This window comes from Schistocerca americana, chromosome 4, assembly GCF_021461395.2.
Source record: "Schistocerca americana isolate TAMUIC-IGC-003095 chromosome 4, iqSchAmer2.1, whole genome shotgun sequence".
Classification (NCBI taxonomy): domain Eukaryota; kingdom Metazoa; phylum Arthropoda; class Insecta; order Orthoptera; family Acrididae; genus Schistocerca; species Schistocerca americana.
In genome coordinates, this window is record NC_060122.1 from 755,194,856 (window position 1) to 755,206,014 (window position 11,159).

Sequence of the window (11,159 nt, forward strand, 5' to 3'; positions counted from 1 at the left end):
GATCTACGGGTGTGCGTCGTCACCTGGAGATGTAATGGGCTCGGCTCCCAACCATCTCGGTTCTTTCATTATCGGCACAAAACCACCGTCACCTAGGGGAACCAACTCTGAAATCGTCTGAATAATTTGGTAGCTCCTCAGTGGGGACAAGACTTTAATGAACGATCTGCTTTTTCAGGCTGTCGTCCGTACAGACATTTGCCTTTTTATACCTGGGGTGCAGGCGCAGTTTGATATTTGGCACACTGAAAAAATATTTGTTAGGTATCGCCATTTTTTTCCGTTTTCCGTAGCTTCCTAGTTCCTTCAGAACTCAAGGACGTATGTTCCGTGTTTGGAACTAAATCAAAGACAGTATGCTTTTACCAAACGCTTTTCACTTCTATTATTTACGCAACATCTTCAGTAGCCTGTAATACATGTTTGTTTTTAAAAATACGCTAATGAGCCAAAACATCATGACCCCCTACTTAATACCTTGTTTGTCCGTCTTCGGAAGGAAATACATAACCTATCCTGCACATTAAGTATCAGACAATTTTTTCGTAGGTTTGTGGAGCTACATGGCATTAGATGTTTACGCACAGGTCATGCAGTTCGCGTAAAAAGCGGGCTGCCGATTTGTGTTCGCTGTGAAGCGCCCGAAAGCGGGTCGGATGGGTTCCGTAGGATTTACATCAGGCGAATTCAGTTGCCGAGACATCAACGTTAGTTCACTATAACGTATCTAAAACTACTTTAGCACTGTTCTGGCTCCAAGACACCGGCAAATATACTACTGAACATGACATTGCCGTCAGGGAAGACATCAAGCAAGAAGGAATGAAGGTGATGCGCAACTGTCAGCGCAGAAGAATGTCTCCCACAGCATAATACTGCTCCCGCCAGACTGCGTCCGTGGAGCGCTGCACTTTTCGAGACGCCGTTCACCTCGATGTCGGCGTTTGTGGGGACCATAAGCGACCTATTGTAGCAAAAATGTGATTCGTCAGAAGCGCTGATACGTTTCCATTGATCGACGGTCCAATCCCGACGATCTCGTGCCCAATACAATCGTAATTGACGATGTCGTTAGGTCAACACGTGAACACATAGAGGTGGTCTGCTGCGGAGCTCCATGTTCAACAATGTACGATGAACGGCGCTCCCCGAAACACTTGTGCGTGCACCAACAGTCTAATCTTTTGGCAGAGATACCACAGATCACAATCTATCCTCCTTTACAGAGCAGACAAGCCTCTGAGGCCCAAGTTCTGTAAAGACTCGTGGACCTCCAAGCAGTTAGCGCCTAGTGGTAGTTTCACTGTCCTTCTACCTCTTTCCGTAGATGCTCATGAGAGCAGCACGATCTCCGGCTCTGCGTAGTAATAATCTGTCCTCTGTCTAAGTCTCTCTCAATGCGTTTCCCCATCTGCAGTTAGTATCTTCGCTGAGGTGATCCCCCGTCCGTGTGTGCGCCGCTTACACACTTTTGTTACGGTGTCAAGTGTCTACAACGCTGTCAGAAGGCTTCCAAAGGCGATGTGGTCATAATGTTTTAGCTGATCAGTGTATAATAAATGCATTATATAGTAGCTACAAAAATGTTACAATGTTACGTTTTCTTAAGTTCATCTCTTTGTTTTGCAGGTTGCTACCAACCTTTATCTAAGCTAAGAAAGAAGAGAAAAACATGCGAAGAGGTAATACGTTAACATGCTTGTAACTACTACATAATGGATTCACTACACACACACACACACACACACACATATATATATATATATATATATATATATATATATATATATATATATACTCCTGGAAATGGAAAAAAGAACACATTGACACCGGTGTGTCAGACCCACCATACTTGCTCCGGACACTGCGAGAGGGCTGTACAAGCAATGATCACACACACGGCACAGCGGACACACCAGGAACCGCGGTGTTGGCCGTCGAATGGCGCTAGCTGCGCAGCATTTGTGCACCGCCGCCGTCAGTGTCAGCCAGTTTTCCGTGGCATACGGAGCTCCATCGCAGTCATTAACACTGGTAGCATTCCGCAACAGCGTGGACGTGAACCGTATGTGCAGTTGACGGACTTTGAGCGAGGGCGTATAGTGGGCATGAGGGAGGCCGGGTGGACGTACCGCCGAATTGCTCAACACGTGGGGCGTGAGGTCTCCACAGTACATCGATGTTGTCGCCAGTGGTCGGCGGAAGGTGCACGTGCCCGTCGACCTGGGACCGGACCGCAGCGACGCACGGATGCACGCCAAGACCGTAGGATCCTACGCAGTGCCGTAGGGAACCGCACCTCCACTTCCCAGCAAAATAGGGACACTGTTGCTCCTGGGGTATCGGCGAGGACCATTCGCAACCGTCTCCATGAAGCTGGGCTACGGTCCCGCACACCGTTAGCCCGTCTTCCGCTCACGCCCCAACATCGTGCAGCCCGCCTCCAGTGGCGTCGCGACAGGCGTGAATGGAGGGACAAATGGAGACGTGTCGTCTTCAGCGATGAGAGTCGCTTCTGCCTTTGTGCCAATGATGGTCGTATGCGTGTTTGGCGCCGTGCAGGTGAGCGCCACAATCAGGACTGCATACGACCGAGGCGCACAGGGCCAACACCCGGCATCATGGTGTGGGGAGCGATCTCCTACACTGGCCGTACACCACTGGTGATCGTCGAGGGGACACTGAATAGTGCACGCTACATCCAAACCGTCATCGAACCCATCGTTCTACCATTCCTAGACCGGCAAGGGAACTTGCTGTTCCAACAGGACAATGCACGTCCGCATGTATCCCGTGCCACCCAACGTGCTCTAGAAGGTGTAAGTCAACTACCCTGGCCAGCAAGATCTCCGGATCTGTCCCCCATTGAGCATGTTTGGGACTGGATGAAGCGTCGTCTCACGCGGTCTGCACGTCCAGCACGAACGCTGGTCCAACTGAGGCGCCAGGTGGAAATGGCATGGCAAGCCGTTCCTCAGGACTACATCCAGCATCTCTACGATCGTCTCCATGGGAGAATAGCAGCCTGCATTGCTGCGAAAGGTGGATATACACTGTACTAGTGCCGACATTGTGCATGCTCTGTTGCCTGTGTCTATGTGCCTGTGGTTCTGTCAGTGTGATCATGTGATGTATCTGACCCCAGGAATGTGTCAATAAAGTTTCCCCTTCCTGGGACAATGAATTCACGGTGTTCTTATTTCAATTTCCACAATTTCCAGGAGTATATATATATATATATATATATATATATATATATATATATATATATATATATATATATATATATATGCCTTTATTATACATATATAAACAGATGTATTACAGGGCAATGAATACGCTTCATAAATAAAAGAACCGAAACCCGTATGACGAAAAAAGAAAACTGTCTGCAAAGACAGAACATACCTCCATATATTAGATAGAAATTAGAGATTAAAATAGTTTCATCTGTTCTGTCATTCCTTGAACCTCCAGAGGGTACTCTCTAATGGAGGAAGCAATCTACTTGAAAGTTCCGACTGCGTGATGAACTTTTTATTTCAGTTTATTTTCAAGAATAAAAATATTTCACTAATCTATTCTTCGCATGGATCTTGTTGATAGTAAGTTATTGTAAGCAATAAGGACCATGCTGTATCGTTAGTGTTCGTGATTCATACTAGACATAGGCTGCTCTAAAATGGCCACATCCGATAGAAATATCTAAGAAACATTATACATTTAAGACTTATGTGTTAATAACAGATTGAAGCTGTGGAATATTTTCTTTGAAGTGGTCCGGTATGCGCGCTTTGTAATCTAAATTTGTGCAAATTCTTTGTTATCCTCTTTAGATGAACAGATGTAACTGATCGGTCATAGAAACAAAGATATTTAAGCACTCTTGCCATCACACCTGCCTGTTCTGAGCCATTTAGAGCACTATTCACTTGCAACTACATGAAGCATGTATTGTGATACGTGCTTACACATCTATGTTTGGTATGAAATTCCCATCACTGTGTTTAAAAAAAAATAACTTTAGGTTCTATTAATAAAACATTTTCTTCCCTCACGCATGTTTATCTCTAGATGACAGTGTTCTATTGTTCCACAAAACAGGTCCACATGTAACGAAGGAAAGATATACCAAACTACTCATTGGTCGTAGCAGCTCCATACTAAGCCTACATCAGGTGTGACAGTAGCTGATAACACTGCAATGAAAATTATCTTCAAGATCTTCTATTAGCTTCTTTGCCTATGTTCTACTTGAATATTTGTAATAGAAATTTAACTGCAGGCTGTTATTGATTTTCAGTACACAATGTTGTGGAACAGAGATGAAAATTTTCCACTATTGTGCAGGTGATGCAAAAGGTACGGAAACATCTTGAGAAATGCATTTCAGCCGTTACGTTTAAATTTACTCCATATTTTTTATCTCAGTTTGTTGGCTTTCTAATCGTGTTTACGCAGACATCTCAATTGTAGGAAGGCGATACGATAGTGCGAGGTGATTTTCGTGTCAGTAATGACGATAAGTATGTAAGACAATGCATCAGCCAGCCCCCGAGTGGAGGAAATCTCTGACCCGAGTGGAAATCTACCTGGGACTGTACTGTATATTGTTAGAATGAATGTACTAACATTCCTACCAGGAATATCAAGTCTCTTTTGTTTTAGCTCTCACATGGCACACTGCTCATTCATGTTCGCAGTATTCTCACCAAAACAGAAAAAAATAACACTAAAATAATGAAATCTATCCCACGCTGACTAATATGATTACCCTAGATTTCAAAAGACGTTGCAATGAAATGACTAAGAATTCGCACCTTAAGTACTGTAAATTCCATAATCCGTGACCCACCAACAGATCAGTCCGATTTCACCAATCCCTGACAGAATAGTAGTTTTTTTTTAGCACCCAACGCAGCAGATTCCGCTACTCCAGAGAGAGGGAAGGGAAGATGCGGACGTCCTTACCTGCCACCCATACTCTCTTGTATGCTGTTGTACCAGCTCTGATGACCAAACTAGACCCCTCTGTCTTTCTGCTCCACCTACAGTTACTGGCAGAATTGATGGAACAGACGAAACTGCATTAAGAGACAACTACTGGCTACATGCAAATTTAGACTTTCTCGTCGAATCTCAATGACGAAGTCTTCTCGGTTTATCTGCCGAGTCAAGGCGTCGTTCTGCGGTAACGTTTCAACAAGTTTCTTACTTGTTGTCTTCAGGCGAAGTGTCGAGTTCGTGACTTATTCGGTTATTTATACCCACTGAACCGCATGCTCCTCTGCCCCGCCTGAGCTGCAGTGCCCTCGCGCTCTCCTGAACGGGTGTCGCGGCGTTGGGGGGGGGGGGGGGGGGGAGGGGGAGGGGGAAGGAGTCGCGGCTGAAAACCCGAGAAGACTTCGTCAAATACTGGCTACTCGCTCTTGTTTACAGAAAGTTAAATGATGGATCAAGGATGTGAGTGATTCAGGTGCCCACTTATTTGTATGAACATCATCCGCTGTGTCACAAAGTGGACGAATGTGTTTGTTGAGTGATCGTGACGGATGGTCATCGAAGAGGATTGTAACGAGTAATAAGAGGACGACAGCTGCAAACGTTACTGCAGAACTGAATTTAGCCCTCACGAACCCTGTCAGCTCCAAAACAATACGAAGAGGGTTCCACGACCTGGGAATTACAGGATGAGCTAGGAGAACTCATGTGAGATACAGATGCCCTGTAACGTACCTGATTAATTTGTGTGAACTTAAACTGCGATTTTATTACAGAATATATCTCGGGTCGCCACCTGAATTGGCTTGTCCCTTCTCTACCCTGAATGTTTGTTTCGAAGGAGAAACAATTATTGTGTATGCCACAGTTCAGTAAAAGATGGTGTAATTTTGTTTATCTTCATAATACTTCACTAAATCTGCAAGAGAATCAGGTTGGAAAATGCTGTTAAATATACTAGAATATCATACACATGTGAGCAAAGCTGGCCTGGAAGAGCGTCGACAGGGTTTGTGGTAAACAAAGGTTGAGTTATTGAACATCAGATATTTATTTTAGTATACCTACGTTTCACGATTATATCTTTAAAATGGAAGCACTTGAACAGACATATATTGAAGAGAGAAACTTTAACCTGCCGTGGAGTGTTAATATTGACTATTGTTGTTAAAAAGATTCGAACTGCGTTCATGAATAACATCATTATTTGAAACCGTGAGTCTCTTGGGAAAGACGGATTACAAGCGCACTCATTCAGACCAACCATCTGTCGCAGAGAAAGAAATCATTCAATAATTTAATGCAGGAAGCAAGATACAAATCCGTCCATGCACAAAAGAAAACACACTCAAATCGGCACGAAACGCAGTGGCCATTTTCTTAATGTGACTTCTGAGTGTTAATGCCATACACTCTGCTCGAATCAATCACACAATTTATTTAGGAATTTAGTCACATTCATAGATCCACGTGACTAAGCTGAAACTTAGTGATACAGCCGTCATTCTTCTATGAACTTCAGTTGGTGGCACTTTCTCTGCAGTTGGAAACTCGGCTACAGCACCTGTTTCTCACGCAACGACATAGTAACGCTACATGCCGCCAAGTTACACGATACTATTCGGAGCCTTTTAGCGGTAGAGGGCTGCAACTCGCATCAGCGGAGCTGGAATTTCGACCGTGCATTATGCATGACAGGTAATAGCTCAATCGATGTTAAGAATAGTAAAAAATTCTGTGGTATTACTTTCCAACATGCCCTACCTAGTAACTCAGTTGCTGGCATCAGATCAGTTACATTCTTTATGATCTAGAAAACTTGTCTCTCCCATAGTTTGTACAGCTACCTGTCCTAAACGATGTTCCAGTCATTCGCTTAAAACGATTTCATACGAGCATTTAGCTTCACCTCCGAAAACAAAGGCGTAAATTAATATTTGGTGGCTGTAAACGTTTAATGAATTACAGAGGACAGTACACAACGAATCCCAGGTTGACATCGCGAATTTTGTCTTCTGGAAAACATTTCATACAGTACTATGCCGTAGCGAAGCGAACAAAGTGAGAACTTGAGGAATATCGGACCAGCTCTGTGAGTCGATTCAGGTCATCCATTGAAACAATTTACGACGTTATTACTATGCCAGATTTCTGTTCATGGGATGACAGTGCGGATTTATATCGAATTCGACCTAAAATACAAGGAAACCTGAATGTATCTGAACGGTTTCAGATACTGTTCTTTTGATGTCATTTAAATATGTAAAAGTAGGAGAACTATGCAATTATTGCAGGAGACGAAGTTAAATGTTTGTGTGGTATCATTTCAGACATGTCATTGAACTTCATTTTGAAAGACTAGCTGGGCAACATGTTGGTGGATTCAGGCGTATTGGATGGTAAAGAAAGCAGTGATATTACAGTTCAGTTAGATAGAGCGGTTCCTAATCCAGTGTGGTAGCATCTGATTTTTACAGTGGTAGAGGATACAGTTAAGATGGTAAAGAAAATTTCATTTTTGTTGTATCAGACCGAAGCATAGACTAGAATCCGTCTCAGTTAATTTCCATCATTAAACTCAGCAGACAAAGATGCGTATGATCGGGGGTAAATTGTTAAATAACACATAAGATCAAGTAACACTTACATCGTTCCAGCTGTAGATGTTATACACGTCCTTCTGCTCATCCATTTACTAAGTTGAGCTGATAGATTCTGCTGACCGCTACGCTGTAGATAGATCAATATGTTTCCGTGTTGTTGGTGTACTGGGAAAATTTCTACTTAGTTGTATTAATTTAAAGAAGAGAGTTTAGAGGTGATTTAGACCGTTTGCCACTATCCAAACATAACTGAAAGCCTCGCCGTGCCAATATGCAGAGAAGGAGGCTACAAAATTACTGTCTTGTACCCTTCACCCAGTTTTATATACCTGTGGTTCAAAAGCCAGTTCTGCTGTCATACTATTCTTTTCCACAGAGGGCAACATGCTCAGAAAGTAGTAAGTCTTTCACAGTCCCGACTTCTAAATGTTGAACCTATTCTGTCTTTTAACATTATGAGCTCTAAATTTGGTTATCGACTTACGTTTTTCATAGTTCCAGTCGAATCCGCTGTCTTTTACATGCGAACACTCTTGAAATTTGGAAGATTCTCGTACAGAATGACTGTTACGATACACCTCAAGCCAGCGTCACCACGAGCCAAACTGCGTACCTTAGCACCTGCACGAGGTCAAATAGGAAAGAAATAGGATCCTATCAATGGTATTTCTATTCCTACGGAATGTTACTGCTGGTTCATTTCCATTTTAATTTTACTTTAATATTTGAATAATTTTTAATGCGGATCGCCCTCTAGAGGGAAACTCAAAGTGTAAAGAGACAATGATGGCTGGGTTCCTAACATAGTGTCGATCGGTGTCTCGAAATCTGTTTAATGATAGTACCACACTCAGAGAACATAAGATTTTCTTCGAAATGGTGTCAACCGTTTGAAGCTGCTGAACATTTGTACGGGTCTTTCTTGTGCAAAGAGGTGCCTTGATGCAGAAGGCAGGATGCGAAACCTCTGAGAAACGAAATTATTTGGTTTCTATGTCGCAGCAACTAGGAGTGGACTTCTGCCATTCTCAGTAGGGGACACGAAACCTGTATTTTGCAGTCGGAGGTTTATTGACAACTGGTCACTTCCAAGGTCATAAACACTCCAGGACGCAACTGTCTTGCTCATTTTTTGTGCGGACGTCGGCAGCTGTAGTTAGATGGTGCTTTGGGAACACACCAAGATGTCGCTTCCGGCTCCAGCCATTTGCCATCTAGAGTCTTACTACAGTTTTGCTTTTCGATAACTTGGTCTGAGATACCCAAATGACTTCCGCAATAAAGGTAGCACGACAGCGCAAGCAGCTGTTCTGGGCAGGAAGTTTGTGTGTTAGATGCGGAAAGCTGCCATCGATACAAAAGGACTCATCACAACAATGCCTTTTGTCACATTAACCCAGTCGTCAGGAGTACAGCGACACCTGCGATCTTTGGTGTCTCAGATCTATTTCTCCTAACGGTATTCACAGAGTAAGGATTAAATGCAACTCCCCAGTAACACTACACTGTCCACCTCTCTGATAACACCATTTCTTTACGAATTTACTAGCAATGCGTATTGCTCTTTATGTGACGGTTGGTTGCTAATGGTTGTCTGCAGTGAATTATTGCTGCAACTGTACTCTTTTGAAGGCTGTTCTCGACAGTGTGAAATTCTTTGGTTCTAATGTATGAGTGTCTGACGATAATATTTTCCTTTATGTGTTGTAACCACTGACCACCTCCTCTGTTTCTTAACTAACTAGTTTAATTCCTCCTGCCGGCAGAGATTTATTTGAGTTTCCTTTTTTGTCAAGACTGTCAACTTTCTTTTCTCTCAAGACTGTCACTGCAAGTCACAATTAATTTTCCCACGGTCAGGGCACAAGTTGTATGCACTCCTTTGCACTCATTTTAAAGCAGGGACTGTCCACCAAGCAAACAAATGGTTACACGAGGGTGACTGCACGTAGTTGTTACACTGCCTGAAATCCTGACATTGCAGTTTTATGAGGTTACTAGCCATTAAAATTTCAACACTATGACGAACAACAATTAAATATGTTTTACTTATTAAACTTATGCAGTATGGTGCTAAGAGTAGACGATAAAATTTGTACGTGATTTTGGGGTGTAAATTTAGCAGAAGTTAAGACGCTAATCCAGCTAGGTACAGAGTCGAATTGAACATAAATGACAGGTAGAATTAAGTAATTTCATGCTCATTCACGCACCAGTATTCACCAATCGCCGTGGCATGTAAATAGTGATGTGGTAGACTGATGGCAGCCCTTGACCTGAGTTGAGTGAACTGGAGGGAGCTCTAACCAGGGAATGTTCAAATACGTCCTGTGGCGAAGTGTGTCTGGACAGCGTAGACAACATACGGTCTTGCATTGCCTTTCCACGAAGATGTTATTGATATATCGCAGCCACTAGACGTAACACGACAAAAATTTAATGCTTGTTGCCTAAAGCACTTTTATGTGGGCCAGATGTGATCCAGCTGTGCACCTAATAAGTAGAACAGTAATAAGCCTTGCCTTTAAACTCCCTGCGCCCTTACCCTGTCTCCTTCCCCACTCTCACTCCGAACTTCTCCCCTCCACATTACCACATCGCCGGCCGAAGTGGCCGTGCGGTTAAAGGCGCTGCAGTCTGGAACCGCAAGACCGCTGCGGTCGCAGGTTCGAATCCTGCCTCGGGCATGGATGTTTGTGATGTCCTTAGGTTAGTTAGGTTTAACTAGTTCTAAGTTCTAGGGGACTAATGACCTCAGCAGTTGAGTCCCATAGTGCTCAGAGCCATTTGAATTCTCTGAATTACCACATCCTACTACCCTCCATTTCACCGTTCCACACTCCTTCCCCATTCCTTCTCTTCCCTTTTATAAACCATGCCCTTTATTGGAATTAGCCCAGTCAGAGAGCCTCTAACCCAGTTTTGTTACATACATTTCTTCTTGTTCTTCTTGAAACGTTTCTGCTGATGCAGGTCTTTCACAGAGCCTGTTCTAAGTTTATCTTTTCTCCTACTATCCATCACTTAGCAGCTCCTCCAATTGCAGTCATCTTCAGTTCACATCATACTTCACCAGATCTCTTCATTTTGTTTGAGGTTTTATAATTGGTCTTCCTTCAGATTCTGCCTATCCTCAAGGGCTCTTCTGGGAAATCTTTTGGCCGCTTTTATTTTAATTTCCGCAGACCTCTTAAGCCTATTACCATCCATAGTTTCTTTTAGGCGCTTCATCCATACGGCATTCGTGGTTTTTCATTCCTTATGCTGTCCCTTCTCGTCTCACCGAGGATCCCTCGTAGATAACGCATCTCTGTTGCTCGTACTCTGCTCACATCTTTCTTTTCCAACATTTTGACCCATGGATCGAAATTGGCGGATAATGTCTCGCACATCATACACCTTGCATTAGCTGGTATTTTGCAGTTTCTAATTATGTCCGATACACAACAATACAATTTCGAACAGTTTTCTATTCTGAAACTTACTGGCAGGTTAAAATTCTGTTCTGGACCGAGACTCGAAATTTTATCCTTGATGTTTCCTTTCGTTGGTAGT